Raw genomic sequence first — 19,055 nt, forward strand, 5'->3', positions numbered from 1 at the left:
TTCACCTTAGCCTCTCCGGACCCTTCTAGTGACACCGCTGTCGCTGCTGATTCTGCTATCAGCTGCAGCCAGCTGTAGTCTCTACCGACCCAATTTCTACAGTCGTGGACTATATGATGTTACCGTAGTTACCTACGGAGTGGCATATGGTGCCGAAGGGAAGGAACGGTAAGACAGAAGGTCTTACCGATTGCCTGCTAGCAATGCCCGTGGGTGACTAGCTGTTGAGGGTGAGTGAACAATAAGGCACTACGGAAAACGATGAAGGTATAGGATTGCCGCCAGCTGGCAGCTGCTTTCGGTAGCTTCCCACTCATACAACTGAGTACATTCGAATAGAAATCTAAGAACCCAGATCGGGTGTATATTGTTGATGAGTTGTTGTCGACAGGCTTGAATTTCGCCTCGACGAATTCGCATCGTAATGGTACTAACATATCTAATGGCTAACTCAGATTATTTTCTTGGTATTGACGCACGCATTCGATATTGCCCTATATAGGCCCGTCTCGTTTTTCCAAGTGAACCAGAATAACTTTACCTAACGACGCAGAAATTGGAAAAGTGACGACAGCTTAAGCCTTTCGAAAGGACTGATAGCCGTTTTAGTCTTCATGAAAGGTGCAATGACCTCCGTGGCGAGCTCAGTTACAGCCTTAACAGCTCTGTAATGGAAGGACGGTCGCTAGCACAAACGATATGGTTCTCATTCTCATCCTATGCAGCCTGGCGGTTAACTCTTCCGTCGTTTACCGTGCCCATAGCCGACTCACTCCACACAACTCGCCTTTCTTCGCCGGACCTCAACTGATTTCATTGTTTTTCATTTTTCCGAAAATTCACTTTTGTTTCAGGTGGCTGCGTTTAACAGAGATGTCCTCAGACCATGGTCACTTTAACCCGATCGGCTTTAATTGCTAGTGTTGGAACGTTCTCCCCATATACACACCTATTTCATTCTAGCTAAATATATGCGGCATCTAGTTAAAACTCGGCGCCACGCGTGCTTAAATTAGCTCCGCCTGCCCTGGGTTAAGCTTTGTTATATATACACATGGACTCCAAACAGCCCGCTTGTCTGAATCTCGCCTGCCTACGAGGCTATACCACATGCCTGTCTTTTTAATGTTCCGCAAGAAATAGAAGAACGGGGCCATAGCGAGCGGTTTGGGTATATGTTGAGGCGTCTGATTTTGGCGGCAGCGGGTGGCGTGCAAAGAGGACAAGTAAACAACTTAAAGGACACTCGTTGTATCGGACTAGAGCTATAGTGAGTCTGACTTGGACGGACGACGGCGAAGGTAGAGGTGGCCGCCCTTTTTATGAACAGCAGAAACCATTATGTCCATTAGCGCTTCGACGCTTGTTGTTGCTCTCGTTGTTGATGTCGCGCCAACATCGCTGATGCTGCTTGCTGCTACGATTATAGAGCCGTAGCGAATCACAATGCAGCGTGTTTTGGAGGGAACGGGTGAAACGATCTTTGCAACGAACAGTGCCTCGCAGTGGCGGCTGAAAAGCTGAGGACAGTTTCGGCAAGGAAGGCTGGTAGGAGTATGTGGCGCTGACTAGAATAGCGACGACCTCGTCGTCTTAGACATAAGCTGGGGCCTGCTGCTCCATCTTGCCGGCGGGTGGTACAACCACCGCAAGCATGTTTCCATCGCACGGAATATCTTTGCCAGGCAGTTATACACGACGGGCATCTCAACCAGGACACCGAATCGGGTTAAGACAGATCCTAAAAACATCGGAAGAGTCACTCAGTAGAACCATACCCAACAGACCACCAAGTTCTGAAGATGTGAATCAACGTATTCGAGTTAGTTACCCTAATAGTTGGTTAACCCTAACACTCTTGCACACGGTCGCCCGTTCTAACCTGTCCACAAGAATATTTTAAGAAATTTAAATATGCTCTGGATATCGATGTCGAAAAGCCATATCTTAGAAATGCAGCAGGTTCCGAATTGGGTTGCAGTCGGTGCTGTTTATGTTAGCTGTGTCAACAGGGACGACTGAAGGGGTGATGAGGATCATGTTCAGTATTGGCGCAATAACCCTACAGACACAGATCTCATGTGCGGGTTAAACGCTGGACCGGCAGCCTCTGACCAAGTGGTAGAGGCAATACGATAAAAGCAGTTTGACCTGGAATGGTGGTGCTAGAGGTGATTGTAGTAGCCGCCGATATTCGTGGGGTTGAAAGAGTGAAGGAGGTGCGAGATCGACGCAAGTCGAAATGGATCAGCCACAGGGCCGACGCGTCACCGTTCAATAAGCAATCCCTCTGTGTAGCTTGCCTATGCCGAGAGTTCTTTACTTTCTTCGCTTTTTGCGTTATCTTTTCTGCTCGTTGAAACCTTCAGCCAACAGTTCCTTGCCTTTAGAATGCCCAAAACACGTCGCCAACATTCTGTCACTGGCTAACAACGCCACGCCTCCAGCGATCTCTCATGCAATGCGCTGTCCGGCATTTGTAAGCGTACGCATCGCTTTTTTGCTCCTTTCAACCCGCTTCCTCTTCCCTTATGAATTCAGTGCATCAGCAGTCACATTCTCGAAGCTACGCCTGCCTGCCTGCGCTTTACACCACCGCCATTGGCGCCGACATCCTTCTCTTGGCCTTACTTCGGGGTTGGTGCCCTTGACAGCCCACTTCCCTTTGCCTGTTTCCCATGCCTCGAAAACTGCGAGAAACCCGGGCGTGGCCGCCGCCGAGCCACCACAGCCCACACACTGCGGTACTGGCGCTGTTGACGGTAGTCGTGGCTGTCACCCGTTTCGTCTCAGTGTTACGTCGGCCCCTATGATCAACAGCAGCCGACTCAGCACAAGCGATACGAGCTGTAGCACCAGGAGTACAAGCCTCTGCTGCTACTTAAGGAGAGCAAGCAGCGGGTACGGGTACCACCGAGCAGCGTCGGTTGCCTGCTTTACTGCCTGTCCCTGGCGCCTTTCCGGCGGCAACGGGAGGCGGCCGCTGTTGCTTCGGCATCGACTGTGTTGCGGCCGTCCGTGGTTGTCGGAGGTGGTGGCTATGCGGGTCTGTGTACAGGCTAGGGGGCGAAGCCAACAGGGGCGTAGAAAGCCGATCGACATCGTAAGACTTGGCGCTGTAGTCGTGGCTTGGCTTGACCGGTGAGCTAGCTGCTGCTGCCGACGGCTTTGGCAGGTGGTGCACATTCAGGCGTGCTGAGCCGATCCTGTCTGTTGCCCAAAGGTTACGGACTCCATTCGTTCGCCGGCGGGCCAGGCGTGGATTCCAACCGGAACCTTTATTGGCCCGCCGCTTAGTCTTCTTCGAAGAGTCCTATTCGTGCGCCACTTTCTCGGTTACGTTGCCGAGACCGACGTTGCTTCTAGCATTGCCGTCAACATGGACAACATTTCTTGTCGCTGAGCCAATTCCTTTTTCTTTTTTCGCTTCGTCGTCATCATCGGCGTCTTCTTCGTCGTTTGTTCGTTCGTTCATTGCCTGACGCAGTAGCAGCTTTCCCTTATCTTCTGCTGCTGCTGCTGCTACGGTTGCTTCGTGTCGCTTTCCTAGCTGATCTTTTCGTCCTTCTTCGTTTGTCGTCGCTGCTATAAGAATCTGTGTTATCGGGGCTGCAACGAAGGCTTTTTCGTGTTCACCTAATAAGGGCTGAGTCAGGCGCGGACTTGCGTCGAACCGAGTTGGGTCAAATGGTGGCCCACAGCAGCAGTGCCAGTAGCAGGAGGCCAGGGAGCTAAACAGCAGCTACATGCGATATCGGTGCCGTCTGGGTATCCCCCAAGGACCATTGCGTGCGCCGCTTGTCGGCCGAGTCTGACTAGTGAGAGTATCGTCGAAAGGTTACTGTTCCTAGATGCTACTTCATTACAGTGAAGCAGCTTATGTTGTCAACCACGCAGGACTGTCGGGGAAAGCTATGATATAGCAGACACACACACACACACACATAATATATGCAAATACAGTGTATATTTCTCCGTGCGTACGTAGTGTAGAAAGATGAAATAGTGAAGGTATCAAAAAACATCATTCGGTAACCGATCCACTCATAACATCACAGCGAGACACATGTCATGAACGTGTTGATCGTTCCTCAGTCCTCGCTCTTTCTCCGGAATAATTCAGTTACGTCAGTGTCGTTTGGTTGTTTTTATTCATTAAGGTGTGTGTATTTGCATGCGTGCATATGTGTCATTGATATTTAAAACCTATTATTTCGTGTGTGAGCATTCCACGAAAACGTCAACCGCCCCCCTGATCTAATGAATGCTAAAAATGAAATTTTTCAAAAAAAAACGGGCGGCAAGTAAAGTTTCACGTGTAGCTTTGGTGTGCGTATAATCCAAGACGGTGGCACTGAGCGGTCACACTATGGACAGCCAACCGCGAGCAACAGTCAGCTACACCGGAAAACTGCAAGAACAATTTGTAATCAACGGTAGCCCCAGATAACTCTGGCTATCGTCTCGAACAGTGGCAGTGCGGCCAGCTTCGTAGATTAACAGAGAGAGCGCACTTTCTCCGATCTTCTATTCAATTTATTCGCCATTAAATTTTGTCCAGTCTAACGCATCTTCCTACATAGAGTTAATCGAGTGGCACCGAAGCAATCTATAACTAACAGCTAAAGGAAGTAAACAATTGATGTCCGTATGAAAAAAGTCTTATATCTTCATAGCTATTTTGAAGACGAAATCCTAATAGATATAGGCTGTGTTAATCATCTGACCACTTTCTACGAAAGACATTTCACTCGCCACTCAGTTGCATCAATAGATTTTTTCTGACTGACGCAGACCTGAATGAAACGTAGTTGCGTGAAGATCGAGCTAGCGCAAAATTCACTTTTAGGCACCTGTAAACAGCAAAATGACGTGTCCGTTATAACGAGCCATAGAAAAATGCACTTCTGGCCACGACCTTCATGCGAAGTAAAGCAAAGCCTAATCCTGTGGGTTTAGCTACCTACTCGATCCATCCAAATCACAAGTTTATAGCTGTGTTGTTCGAAATAATCCTATTTGGGTGTGGCTCTGTGCTCTTTCTCCAAATGCAGAATAGCAAAAATTTAACATCATTAATGAATAGTTTAACACTATGCTATTTTTGCAACGAACAAGAATCGCTTGCACAATGCTCGCTGAACTAAACCATTATCTTATCGTACAATATGACGTACATACAGAGGCACGCAAACACGTGTTTGCCATCTGTCTAAATCATTTCTACCCTCTCGGTTACATAACTGTTTCTAAGGCTTTACACATTTTCGTCTTACGTTTATATAATAACTGCGCTACCTGTAAAGATACCAACAGATTTATCAAGCACTTACAATACGCACAAACACGATTAACAAGCATAATTAGTGCGCACTGCGTGGAAAAGGAAACCCGAGGGTAGCTCGGCGAAAGACAACGGAAACCATAGTAAAAGTAGTAGAAGTTCGTATGCACTAATTAAAAGTTCGCCCACCTGTTTTCCCGTGTCCGTTCATTCGTACGATCGCCGGACATACACGGTGCCTTTATGAGTCACGACGGCGTACACCATTTTGGACAACACTGAGGCGACCCTATGTAATTGTAGTTACGCCCTTGTATAAAATGCCGTTTGTTATGCACGAAATTCAACGGACCGCGGGAGAGAATGTGGTTATCATATTGCATAGGGCCGGCTGACTGTCATTTAGAGTCGCGAAATAGGTAAGGCCAGCGAGGGCAATGTGAACGCTGTGCCGTCCTGTTGTGCCCGCTTCTTAAGTCGTAATGGACATCGATGCTCTGCTGTCCGAAAGGCCAAAGAACCCGGTGTGTCGGTAAACGCTACCTTATCCGTGATATAGTTCCGTCCACTTCCTAGCCTCATGGGTTCAAGTATAGCCGTGTCAATGGTAGGAACCCCAAGACCCCAAGAACAACAACAACGACTAACATAGTCCTGACTTACTACTAAACCTGTTACAACGGCGACCTATCTGTACGACGATGAATATTACGCAATAATATATTATGTATAATATCTGCAAACAGAATGGTTACATCCCAATAGTTATACTGACAGAGGCTGAACGCCAGAGAATACCATAAAAGCGTCCTAGAAGAACGTCACTGAGATAAATCAAGCTAAATTGGACGTCAATGAAACAGTGCGGGCATAATTCGACAAATCGTAACTTTGCTGCGAACAGTACAACGTCAAAAATCAACATTAGACCACGTGTGGTGTAAAAACAGCGGCAAATAAGCCTCTACTATTAAGTCAAAATAACTTTCTATTAGTTGTGAGCAAGACGCTTCTCTGATTCAAGCTTCGTACAGCTCTATATGTTCCTCAGTATTCGGTGGAATACAAATTGGCATTCTTGACATCGCTGCCCTAAATCTCTTTACGAATTTCTGTTTCAATCTTATTTTGTGACAGGACAGAACAAGATTTAACAACCTTCCGGGTAAGTCGTTTCGAGATGCACTAGTAACGACTATACACTGACGGGCAATGGCGAGTGGCTTTTCTTACGTAGTTTATCTTCAACAACCATTGTCTCTAGGACTTCTCTCAGTCAACAGTCTCATCCGGCACGAGTCCGCGGGAACGGACGTGTTGATCGGGACCCATCATCTTTTGCAAACGGGGCTTTGAGCTGACAGACCCTGATATCAGAAACACCAATTCCTTCCTTGTTTCCCCCTTTTTGTTGCAAAACTCAGCTAACTAAGCAGATTAGGATAAAGGTTTGTGTAAAACTAACGTGAAGACTACTTTCAAAGACTAGCGTAAGGCAGTGATGTGTGGAAGACACTGCGTGCCGCTCTAGCCTCCCGTCTAGCCTCTAGTTAGCTTTGTTCCGACCTCCCGTTTACTGGGAACTAACTCCTATCCGAACAAAACCGACTTTCGGACGGGATGTTGCGTTTGAGGCTTATTCTAATCTGATGATCCAGACACAAACGGGTTTTCAATAGGCGCCGAAGGACATTATGCACTCGCGCACATAAGCAAAAAGCAGAAGACAGTAGGCCCAAACAACCGGCAATACAGCGAGAAACACAAACACACGTCAAAGCATTCACAACGTTTAGAAGGTCTCGCAGATGCAAACTCATGGCTAGCTTGCCACGTCACGTCTCGGTAGGCGATACCAGGACAGACGAAACCGTTTTTATAAGCCCAACGATTCCTAGCTATGATCGTCCCTTGTCCGCCGAAACCAGTCCTTGGTTGGATAGCCCTCATGACGAGGCATTCAGGCACGTTTGTACAGTGTTAAGAGGTTGTTGGCAACGTTTCAATAACATACCCATAGCACCCCCTATGGTCCAACCCCAAGCAAAGCCAGGACACTAAATAGCTGGGGCTGAATAGCACCAGAGTCGTGGCCCCTTGTGCAATAACTTTGGCAACGAAGACACTACAACACCACAATGCTCGTAGCGAAGACAACCAGCCGCAGGGGCAACAAAAGCCCTGGACTATCGCCTTCGACTACCAGTCACGGCGACCACAATTTCAGTTAGAGCACTAGAAGCATTGGGGCGGCAGCAGTAATAGCCGTAGTACAACTCGTTATTGTTGTGGTCTAATCAATGAGCATTGTTCGGTTCGCAATGACGATCTATCGTTTGTTCAAACGAGCAACGAGTAGGAGTGCTACTACGAAAAAAGCAACGAGCGGTCTCTAGCGAACAGAAGCAATGGTCCCAGTAATGCTTTCATTACGTGGTATTTAGTAGCAAAGATTCAGCTCGACTTCACCAAGTCATCAGATATCGATGATTGAATGCACACGCTCATCAATGGCGAAAAGCATTTTCATGCCGCAAAAGAAATATTACCTCACGTTATTAGAAGAGAAAGAGCAGTTACACGAATCTCTGCATTAATTTGATTAATGTCGACCGGCTCTTCATCGTCTCAAATAATACTTTTGCTAATATTTGCTGCTTAAAAGCCGCCTTTTAATGCTTTGTCACATACCTGAGCTTTTAGATAATGCGTCTCTATCCATCACTCGATCCTCGCTGCCTTTTCAATGGAAAAAAATCACGTTAGACGGTTGTTTCATTGCTAGCCTGCTGCACCTTCCTACAAAATTTCCGCCTGCAATTGCTCCTCCTGAACTCGAAAGTTTACCGTTGATCAGATGAAAATTCAGGGATCTGAATCTCTGCGATCTGATGACAGTCAATATCCGTAGTGCGGATTTATCTTGTATTACCTCACTGATTAACAGAAATTCTATAGTAACTATGTCCTCTGGTAGTGTGTACGAATCAAAGCCTGTTTAACGTAATTTATATCATAGTACAACAGCCAAATTAGCTATGAGACTCGTTTATTAGTCTTGAGTCGACGTAAACCTGTAATGTATAGCACCCCAGAATAGCAAAATGAATAAAAGCGCTGAGGCTTAATCAAAATTTATGACGACAATAAGCCTTCTATCGGCTTGATAGAGCCTAGTTTGGCCGGAAGATGTCGCGTGATGATTTTTCAATGGGGTAATATTGTAAATTTAGTGGCCTGATGGTAGTGGATTATATTGATGCAATGAATTGATGACGGATAGCGGTCTCCAGTAGAACAACGAAATGCGTCTGAGGTATGAGCTCTGTTGAATCACAAACAGAAATAACCGTGAACTTGTCGTTATTTTTTGGTAACTCATTGCACAAATTACGACGCTAATTGGAACATTGCAGATCAATCATTTGTTTATTCTGTCGTCTTATTAAATTTATTGACATATGGCTTACTGTCAGTTGTTGATCTCGGTTGATTCGATCGCGGCACTGTAGCGTGATCCAACGTTAGCTGAATCCTATGAAATGCGCGCATATCTAAACGCGACGTTTAAGTGTATCACGCAAAACAATGATACATGGTTTAGTCCTTTGTTTGGCCACTCCCTTACGTCAAGGACTCTTCGACTACTTTTACTGGCCGAGAAAAGACCTACGCAATCTGCACTAACGTATTATACGAACAGTACTTTTTCGTTATTTTCATACAAACAGATTATTAGGGTCAACCGCGTGTTTAAATACGTTTTTGCACAATTGATCTCATGTGAAACAAAAACGCATACACACACATCCACGTTCTTTTTCAGTTTGCGTTTAAAAATATCATAACGGAACCTCAACACAGAAATAGTACGGGCTTTTTCGATTTTCTAATGATGTCACTTAGGTCTGCATTTCGATTATCATTTTTCATTTTATTGCTTGTCGTAGTAAAACCACAGCAGGAGCAGTTTTAACCGTCAAAGCTGTAGTTATGCGATCGAAGAAACGCAAGGCCAGTCTACCGTCGGATTTTGCGGAGACGATATTACGGGACGTTGGCAAGCCGCCGAAGCGGCGCTAGTTGGTAACGGGGCTCGGCTTCCGAGCACAAGTGAAGAAAGGGGCAACTTCTATTCAGTAGAGGAACAGCAGGCAAGTAAAAGCGTTACTCTCCTCAATGGGGTAGCAATAGGTGAAGGCGCAACCAAACGGCAAGGGCGACGATCGATGAAATAAATTCCTTGACAGTTTTTACTCCCAGCAAGGCACAAGCATCAACCCCAGTAGCCAGTGAAGGCTAGGGAATCAGGTCTCATCGCCAACCCTCTAGGATAAGCCAACCGTCAAAGGGGCAGGTCGACGCACCGCACCCCACAGCGTCGTACACTCTTATTATTATTCTTCTTCCTATTCGTTCAGAGTGGAGGAGTTTCAGAGTCTTCGACGGAGGCGATGGCAAAGCGAAACCGATAACGCCGCCAGCGACGTCAATAACGACAAGCAATGGTAAAATGACAGAACAAATTTCCACGTCAGGGACCCTGCCCCCGAACTCCATCCCGCCCTGTCGACGTAGCTATGACTAAAATGGCGACCAAGTCTCCACCCCAGCTCTATGGCGACCCTACTGCACTACTGATGCTGAAAACGCCAGTGGGTGGACCAACGGGATGCCGGTTCTTGCGAACTTCTAAATATGGTGAAGGCAATAGCTAGACCAGGAGTACATATCTGCAAAAACAAAAATAGCAAAAAAATCGATTTTTCTTGTTTTTAATTTTTACTGCCCACAGTATCCGTTTATGCAGTATTGGCGTCCATACTTTTCTCGGTTATTTAGCACAAGCACAATACTGTAAAGAATGGGAGCGGTGGCCAATCATTATAAGCAGACATTTCGAGGGGCAAATGGATCTGACCATTGCTTATACACGTTGTGCATAATTAGAATATGTAATGAGGAGGTAAAAAAAAATGAGGAGGTAATAAAAAAAAAAGGTAATTGATTATTATTTAGATTAGACAACTGTTTCTGACTGAACTGAAGAAAACAATTAGATACTCTTTCGACTAATTCGACCTCTTGTCTACTTACGTTGTCTGAGGTGCCCTTACCAAAGTTGCGGAAAGGTCACCGAACTGCGTTATATGAAAAAAAAACGAGCCTCAGACAAATGTAGTGTCCGAAAATAAGTGAGAACTAATTCGCCTGCTCGGCTCGATGAAATGTCGAGACGATCGTCTTTTAGCTTTTATAGAACTGCCGTTACTCAGCTCTTCTGTTTCCCATCTAAAAAAGGAGCCGAAATAAACATTGGTAGAGTCCCTCCGTCCTACGTCCAATTATGGCCGTGTTCGGGAAGGCCGAAGAGGCGTTCTACATGAGCATGCATGCACTCTACATTTTCGTTGAAGCAAAAACTGAAGACGTAGAACAAAGCACAAAGCAGTCACAATGGTGCACAACGTGAGCAAACTCTGTTGTTCCGTAGCTGGCGATATCCATGGGACGAAGATGGGCTGGTTCAATTAGAGTCGCATGTCTCTTATAGTTGGGCCCAGCTGGGTATGGCAGAGTCCGGTCTGGCCTGCGGGTTTTCGTATGCGTTCTCATAGGAGAACTCGCGTTTGCTCAAGCGTTCCGTCTGCTTCTGCAGCTCCTTCTGCCTCCGGCTCTCGGCCCTGCGCAATTCTCGTTTTACCACTACTTGCCTTTCCTAGACACTACCGTGTTCAGAAAAAATTACGCAAAGACTCATCCAATTTGCCCTCTATCACGCCCTTCTACCTGAATTAAATTGCTTTTCAAACTGCGAATTTTTGCAAAACCCAGCGCAGCTCCAGTAGTAATAGCAGACGATGATGAGGAAAAAAACAGCTGTCGTACAGCCATAGTACACAACAGCACATGTCCACAATGCCCAGTAAAAACCGACTAGTGAATGGATGCGGTTGAATGTGTTCAGATGAACGCCGGAAGCTATGTAGCCTGGGCTGGGGCGGCAGCGATCTCTACCTGTATTGGCCGAGAGGTAGTGAAAGCTGCGAATCATTTTACAAGGACAAATGAAGGCAATTCCGCTGAACTATATATGGCTAACTGTACTGTAACGGGCAATGCGGGAAAGTCGATAGAAACCTTTTCATATTATCTGAAATAGCCACAGGCTACAGCGGAGTAGTTTCTTGGGTTACTCTCTAATAATATTGACTGCTTACAACCGTCCTTGATAACAATTGCCGGTTCACTGATTCATAGGCAGAAAAATGCCCTATTATTTATAATTATTACCTATCATTATTGGTATCATATATTGCTAGATGCAATGGATACCGGATAACCATCGAACAATAATATGTCGAATACGCCGCCCATGGGGCATGTCTTTGCTTACTGGCCGATACGACTGGCTAAACGAAAATGTCAATCACCACTGTTTTTCGACTTTTCTTCTTATCTTAACCGAGTCAGGACGTATAGTTTAGAGAGGCGGCATCGGGAACGCCGACACTGCAATCACCACCGTTTATTGTGATGGTCCATTCTGTTACGTTGATGCCACCTATGTCTGCCGACCAACGGCTTAAAGCTGCAACTGTTACTGCGGAACTGCGCTACCTCTAGATTGCTGCCTTGTGTCTCTCCAACGTGGCTGGCTACCGTTGCAGCATAACTCAGGAATATGACCTAGCTTTTCTACCTGCCTGGACGCTGTGGTTCGCCTCATCGAAAGAAGTCATCAGGTAGGAAGCAGCAGCCACACAGCGGTCGCAGCGCGCACCCGACCTGCAACAGAGTATGAGGCATTGCACCGACCGCCTAGCTGGTTTGATGGCAAAACGAAGTGTAACGGGATGTAACAAGGGAAAAAATAGGAAACTCGGGGGTCCGACCAACTCGTGGTGAAAGTGTCATCGTAGAGGTCAATGCAAGCGCAGCAACCTCTGCCATGTAAAATTGAAATCTGCGGGTCGCCTTTGCCGTTGTAAATGCATAGAGTGGCAGAAATGTATGGCGATAGAGAGAGGGGGGGGGGGGGGTAAAGAGCAACCATGAAAACCCTAGGGCTGTAAGAATACTGCATCTAGACTCGGATTTGTCTATTGCTCCGTTGTACTTATCAGCACCGTTGGAGACGACAGACACCGGAATTTCAACAGCAGCGCCAGTGCATCTTGCACCACTGCCAAGCACTCTATAATTGCGTGCCAACCGATATTTTCGGTGACTGCCGTGCTTTCTTGAATCTTTCGACTTTTCCCACAATATATACCGCCGATACGCCTTCACTCCCCACATCTTCGTCATTTTGGATCTGGTTGTATCACACAATTTCGAAACCAGCTATGGCAAACCTAGGTAAAGGCCTCGGAAACGTTACTCCAGGACGTATATGTGTGTCAAAACAACGCAGCACGTAAAAAAATCACGGTTCCACCAAGATCGACCATGCTACTTATGTAAAACGTACAAGTCAAGTTACCTCTTTAGCCCTGTTCAATTCGCTTGTTTTTACTTTCGGCTGCATCGGCGAACGCAAACTCGAGCACATCGAATATATCAAGACTAACGCGTCTGTACAATGCTTTTCCTCAATGTCGTAAAAATCGATCCACCTAGATCAAGCGACCCTGGCTAGATTATCGGAAACGCAGTGCCTTCTGCCTGCAAGCAACGAAACATGTATACAGATAGAGGGGAAAAAAATCAAACTGAAATGAAATGTTTTCTACGAGAAGTCGATGGCCGAGTGACTGCTGCCAATGCGAGTTCGACCCTGGGTGTACAGCGACAGAAGCAGCCCAGGCCAAGCAAGCGCGAAGCTCGTAGCGACATGACGCCGAGAGCCGCCACTACGGAAGACAAAATGGTTAGTGCGCGAGGCAGGAACGACGTTGCTCATCAGATACAAAACTAGTCTGCCAACCAGGATTGATAACCAGATAGGATTTTGGTGAGTTGGAAGCGGTAAGCTAGCATACGTCGTATGTAGTGAAAAAAAACACGACTACATAGAACGGAAGACGCAATGCCTTGAAAAGCACCAATCGATCGCATTAGTGTGAGTATGAACTATGATGATCGCGCTGCAGTCACGTCGGGGGCTAGCAAGTGCATTCTCGGTTGTCGAGGAAGCTCGAGATTGAATCAAAAGTATTTGGTCACTGACTAGAAATCTGATGAGTTAGAGACTTCAGCGCATTCCTTTGGCCTCGTAAAACGTCAGCTGGGTCTTTGCACCTATTTGATTTGATGGCTCAATGGTGGCAAAGTGTATCTTCGACATAACCTTAATAGGTTGGAATATTGCAAAGTAAGTTGCTACTCTCGACCAAAACTAAAGAAGTCGAGTGAAACGAGTTTCAGGCTGTCTTTTGCACAAACAGGTAAAAAATTAGCGTGACTTCGCTAGAGAGCAAGATACACTGCCAGTTCCTAGTTGACGAATCAAACAAGTCATCCGGGATTCGAGTCTCTAGCATGGGGCAAAGCCCCCACGATACAAACTGTCGATAGTGACAGTGGTTTCATCTTAACTTTCATTTACTATGCAAGCGCTGCCTGGCATCTTCCCAGCCTTATCCGATGCAGTGGTGTCTTTGCTCAACTGCGCTATTGCTTTTACGTCGTCCAAAAAACGCCTTTGATTAGGGTGACCTAGGTCTACTTGGCCCATTTTTCTGCCAACTCATCTCTACATAGCACTTTTCGGTACTGTGAGATCGAAAACAAAATAAAGTACGATCAACTTTTACGGTAACTACTACAAGGATTGCTAACAGGCAATATTAAATAACTCAGTTTATAGATGAACACCGTCGTAATGGTTTGCCATTGCAAAATATGGATCGATTTAGCTAAAGTCGAAATATCAGGTTAACTAGGCGCACACAAAGCATCGACCAGTTGTTTGAACACATGTGTGTAATTAAATATGAGCCGTCTCTTACAAAGCAACCCAATTCCTTTCAGGCCGACGATCCTATATACTTGGATGCAAACATAGAGCACCGTCACTGCAGTGACAAGACCGTCATTCTGTTGCCAGTTTATTGAACATATGGCTGATGTGATCGGGGAAAGCTCAAGGAAAAGAAGGCGATGACCGCGCCTAGCCAGCGGCGGAGCCTATGTCGGACAATGCCCTCAAATCAGATCCCATTACCCTTTTCTCCTTGTTTTCCGTTTTAATAACGATTTCCTTTGGTTGATCTACTCTCGGCTACGAAACAACAGCAACACCGGCCTGCGACGTCCCACCAGTAGCGGCTGTAGCGCTAGCAGTTCCACTAGTCGCAGAGCAGTATAATGGATAAATCGTGTTCTGTCTTCACTTCACTTCCTTCGCCCTCGGAACAGCGGTGGCCCATCCGCATCATCTTAGTACTAGTGGTCGCTGAGGCCTACTGCAAGACCCGCTCAAACGTTCGTCAGTCTGCTTTAAGACAAGGGTTAAGTCTTGCTGGACTTGCTTTTCTTAGACTCGAGCGAGCTTGCTGCTTTTCACTCGCTACTGTGTCCCTTCTCTCACTCCCGGACTTGTCGCTACCAGTGTAAGATGGAGTTCGACGTCACTAATGGAATGAACCCGTAGACAGCAAGGCCAGCATGGTCGAACGATTCCGACGAATCTACCGGCATGCGGTGAATCTGAACATAGACAAACCGATAAAATGATGCAAGCCAAGCAACCCTTAGATAGCACGATTGTGCCCAAAAGTATTCAGCCACCATTTCAGGACGGTTGGTATATTTTGCTTACTTATAGAGCTCCCGATGTCTGTTTTTTTTGCCTCCGACTTCTCCTAGACAGTATATAGAATAAATATGGCGTCACCGGGCTTGCGAGCGGGCTATCCCGCGCAATCCAAAGTCGAAGCTTCCGTCATTGCTGCTATCTCAGTCGCCGTCCTTTCCTGGCCTGTCTAAGTAAAATTTACGCGCGATAACCTTTATCGTCATGCAGCAACGGGATGAAGGCGGGAGCGATGCGACTTCTCAGCGAAGAGTCGAAGAAAATGAAAACGAGAATGCTGGCTAATGAGAAAAAACTGGATAAGAGGACTACGCAGCACGTCGTGCCGAAAGGTAGCCATTGGTTAGGACAATGTCGAACGAAGGAGGTAGGGCGGATGGAACCGTCTCCATTGGCGGTGACCTCGGGCACTCCTGAATAACTAGGCAAAATGAAACCGGATAGAAGGAAGGGCAAGCGATAAAGGGTGGGGGTGCCGAGACGTTCGAGGCATTTCTTGACGATAGGGATCAGCGGTAGTAACTGCGACGGAGAAAGCAATTCTGATTATTTTAATTAAAATTTCCATTTTATATTCACCATTTTCTAACGATAATTGTCATCAGAAATTTCATACCCATTCCGTATCTTCCATCAATAGTATATTCCGTGTACGTTCTATTCGACAAATTACCAGCAGACTGAAGTATTTAGGCGAACACATTAACATTGGGAGCATGATAATAAACTGTCTAGGTAAAAGGAACTTAGTGCCGGACGGCCACTGCCAAGCACCCGAAAAGACAACTAGTGGAAAACAACAGGCAGCCAACATACAATGAAAATCTTTATTGTTCGCAGTGTTCCCATGAAACGTTGAATGCTAGCAGCCAGCCCCTAGGGACTAGCCTGCACTACAGTGTCAGGTACGCTGCCTTTATGAAACGTGGCGCACCGCGACAGCGGCAGGCCGCGGTAACTTGATGGGTTGATGGTGATTCGTTCCGCCAAGCTTGGCTTCAGTACCGACTAAGGCTGACGTAGAGGCAACGCGCAAAAGGCAGATAGTAAGGTCCGCCATCTCGCTCCTTCCGTCTACCTATTCGCTTAAACAGTCGACCAGTAAACGGAAGAGTTATCTGCACAAATTCGTTTTATTGCACTCGATAGAACAGCACATGAACGAAGCAGGCAATAGCTTAGCGGCGACACTCGTTTCTGCTTTCTTTAGCCGCTCAACAGCTTGAGGAAACTTAAACAGTACTTGGCTCGCTCTGATCTGATTTGTGGTTCTTGTTGCGTTTTGTTGGATCGTAACGGATCCTGCCCTCCCGGGTCAGGGACCCTTGTACCGGGTCAACACGTCAAGCTCTCAAGCGAAACTCACTATCCAGAATGGATTATGACTGAGGCAAACCGCTGAAGCAGAAAACGGGTAGAGGAACAGAGGACGAGATTTATAATCTGACCCGAGCTGCTGCATCAGACTGACAGACACAGCAAGCAATTGTCTGGCAGAACCTTTCGGCAGAGGCTAAAGCAAGCCTCATGGATGGCCGCGCCGCGTCGGCTGTGTTCTTAGGACTAATCTCCATCGAATAGTTAAGGAAAACCGCACTCAGAAATGAGGCGAATAAAGACTTCCCAACGTCAGCGCGTGATTTCTACACCGCGGAAATTGTTTTAAAAGGATTTTTGTTGGTATGCCTAAGGTTGGTTAGGTTTCGGATAACCGTACTTCGTTTAATGTATTAAAAAAAACAAGCCTTAGCAAGACGACGTGACTATTTAACTGAGGCTTATATATAGTACAAGGAAAAACACAGAGGTAGGAATTTGCATTCATAATTTTCTAATCCGCGAACGTACCTGACGCGGCATTCATTTAGTATATAAATATTGTTCTACATTGAACTGCTTAGCTATACTTGCAAGTGAAAGTGGTTCCCACAGAATAACTGGAAATCGCACAAGGGACGATAATCTTGCTGCCAAAAATGCCTATTACCAAGATGGTCTGAACCCATCCAAGATTCAATCATGACATCGGGTAAACAAACTCTTGCTCGCTCTAGAGACACACACATATATATATATATATATATATATATATATATATATATATATGTAAAAAGCTCAACTTTCTCGAAGTTGTAGGCGTTGTTTGTATTTGATGTACTGTGTGTAGTTGATGCGGCAATCATTTTTGAGATGAAATTTAATCGTAGACTTTGAAAGCATTCTAATTCGCATATTCGGAAACCTGAGTCAGTTTTAAATGACAATAAGCTTTCCCGAAAAACCGGTCCAGCCAAAAACTTACGAAGGCGCCGTCGGCGGTGAAATAACACAACCCATAGGGATACAACCCAGGGATATGCGTACTGAATAACAAATATACTTCACTTGTAGATTGCAGCACAAGGAAACCAAAAAAGGGAACCAAAGATACGAGGCATAGAAAGCGAATCGGTCATATCCAGCATAGCGCATCTCAATTTCGAGACGATGTCTTGCTTAATGCAACCTTGCCGCATTTGCCATTGAGGCAGCTGGGCTATCCCCAAGGGGTAGGAACCCGAGATGATATCATAGTATAAGCACAGTCCCGACTCCCCAACCAGTTCGTCCGCCGTATTGCCGTTCGTAACAAAGCACAAAAGAGTATAGTGTTGCTTGGTGATCAGGATGTTGTACGGGTAGAGAATAAGAGGCAGTCTGAAAGAGATCAAGCTTAAGTTGAATCGCCGCCGTAAACATAACCCAGTCAAGCTGGTGACGGCGCATGAGGAGGCATATAGGATATAACTTGCGTTTAGCAGCAGCGGTCGACTGTTGCTGTATTTCGCTCAGATTATAGCTTCCGGCTTCATTCTTAAAGTTATTAGAAATTAAGAGCCTTCAACGCATTTTTTTTTTAAATACTTGGTTATTATTATTGATTAGCATTTTGTACATGAATTGTTAATGCGCAAAAAAATCAATAGAAGTGTGTCAGATTAAAGAAAATGGAATAACGCAATGGCCGCGATAAAGACCTAGATAAATTTTTCAGCATCCACATCCGGTATTGCCATTAAGCATTACTTCGGACAGGTCGGAACCCAGTACGGAACAAATTCCACCCGCTTTCGAACTTACTTAGATCATTATCTGTCCCTAGACTTACTAGCCAAACACGCTACTACTGCATCGTCACAAAGTCGTAGACAAAGTAAATGTTCTGATTTAAATTTCCAAAATCATAAGTGATTTATGATAAGATTGTACTTGCAAGTTTATTGGTGAAGTTGGTTTGTTGACGTTAACCAAATGAAAAGTATCGATTTATGTGTAAATAAGCAAGAGGTCTGTACGCAATGAAGCATTGTCGTCTGCAAGGACAACAACAAAGCAGAACGCCTACAAAATACCGTACGCGGGGCCTCGACTGACTGTAACCTTCCTCATGAAACTTGTCCGTGCACCAAAAATGACTGGGCTAGGTGCACCGTAGTTACGTCTGCAGTAGGAAAGGTATTGCTGTGTTATGCGGAACTGTAATAAAACCTCAACTGAAAGATCACTAGCCTGCTGTATAGCTGTATCTCCTCTCTCCCTTAAAATTAATTATTTTACATATAACCGCTCATCTCACCTTCGCTATCTCTCCTAGGGTCTACATATTCTACTTGGTAACAAGAAAACATTCATTGGCTCTCATAAATGTGAATCCATTTTAAGTTTTCACGAGTAACTTTGAAATAGAAACTTAACTAATAAATTACTTAAATATTGCATTAGGTTACTGTGAGTAATTCTTTCGTATAAGCCTAGGTCATAGTGAAGCCGGTACTAAGTAATACTGTTTTAACCATACTTCTCTAACTCAATAGTTACAGAATACTTAAGAAAGAGTACAATAACGTTATTTTGCTATTGTTGTTTCTTCGACGGTTGTGTTCCGTTTGTTCTTGGCTGCGCCTTATCTAGTACGATGCGTTACCTACTGTAGTGATACAGTCGTAGCCATTTAGGGCGTCAGAACCGCCA

General features: G+C 45.7%; 1 protein-coding gene and 1 long non-coding RNA gene across 3 annotated transcripts in view; one reads left to right on the forward strand and one right to left on the reverse strand.

Annotated features, from left to right (window-relative positions):
* Positions 1-19,055, forward strand: part of LOC111245994 (uncharacterized) — a 93,382-nt gene that overhangs the window by 37,121 nt on the left and 37,206 nt on the right. The gene's annotated exons all lie outside the window — the stretch shown is intronic.
* LOC111245178 (uncharacterized) lies at positions 4,716-8,259 on the reverse strand. Its single transcript, XR_002671236.2, has 3 exons — positions 7,976-8,259; positions 5,474-5,856; positions 4,716-4,853 (listed from the first exon to the last, which is right to left on the reverse strand). It is a non-coding gene; the product is annotated as an uncharacterized LOC111245178 (long non-coding RNA).

The sequence above is a fragment of the Varroa destructor genome, unplaced genomic scaffold (assembly GCF_002443255.2).
Source record: "Varroa destructor unplaced genomic scaffold, Vdes_3.0 BEIS01000002.1, whole genome shotgun sequence".
Taxonomy (NCBI): domain Eukaryota; kingdom Metazoa; phylum Arthropoda; class Arachnida; order Mesostigmata; family Varroidae; genus Varroa; species Varroa destructor.